Source organism: Pteropus alecto, unplaced genomic scaffold, assembly GCF_000325575.1.
Source record: "Pteropus alecto unplaced genomic scaffold, ASM32557v1 scaffold143, whole genome shotgun sequence".
NCBI lineage: Eukaryota > Metazoa > Chordata > Mammalia > Chiroptera > Pteropodidae > Pteropus > Pteropus alecto.
The window spans coordinates 2800630-2801411 of record NW_006434828.1 but is presented as its reverse complement, the minus strand read 5'-3'; positions in this window follow the sequence as shown (position 1 = coordinate 2801411).

Below are 782 nucleotides of genomic sequence, written 5' to 3'. Positions count from 1 at the left end.
GCACTGGGCGGGCTGCAGAGCACCCCAATCAGACGACACCGTGCTCCTCTAGGTAGATGAGACCCACCGTCCACACGGCAGCCCAGGGGGCCTGGTAAAACCCGAGTCCCATCGCGGTCCTTCTCTGCTCAGATTTCCCAAGGCTCCCCGGAGATCTTAGAGTGGTCAGTCTGACAACACCTGCCTGTCCACTCCAACCGCACCTGCGCCCAGCATCCCGCCCCTGCACCCGCCCCCAGCCTCCGCCGGGCCCTCTCCTGGGCGGCCGCTCTGCCTCAGGGCCTTTGCACCTGCTGCTCTCTCTGCCTGGACTCACTTGTCCCCCATTTCCACACGGCTCCTCTCTCCCTTCTGGCGCCTGCTCAAAGTCACCTCCTCAAAGACGCTGTCCACGCCCAAAGGGACAGCCCGCCCCGTTCCCCTGCTTTGCTTCTCTACATCCGTGGAATCGCTCTTCCCGCCCATCTTCCTGCGGGAATAGGCAGCAGTAGGGCGGGGCTGGTCCCTTCACTGCCCAGCACAGGGTTTGGCCCAAGGTAAGGGGGACACAACTCGTCAGATCAAAGAACGCTTGGGAATCACATTTCCAACGCAGGCCAAGGGACACTGCTCACAGCCCCCGGATCTGGTTCTTACTCACCTTCTGGCAGAAGAGGAAGCTGGGGTACCTGGGTCTCAGGGCCCCCGCCTTCCGGATCCACCTGCCAGGACCAAGCTCCGGGCCCCACTTCTGCCTCCACTGGCTGTCCTCTGGCCCCGCCCTCCCCGGCCCTCCCCAGTCT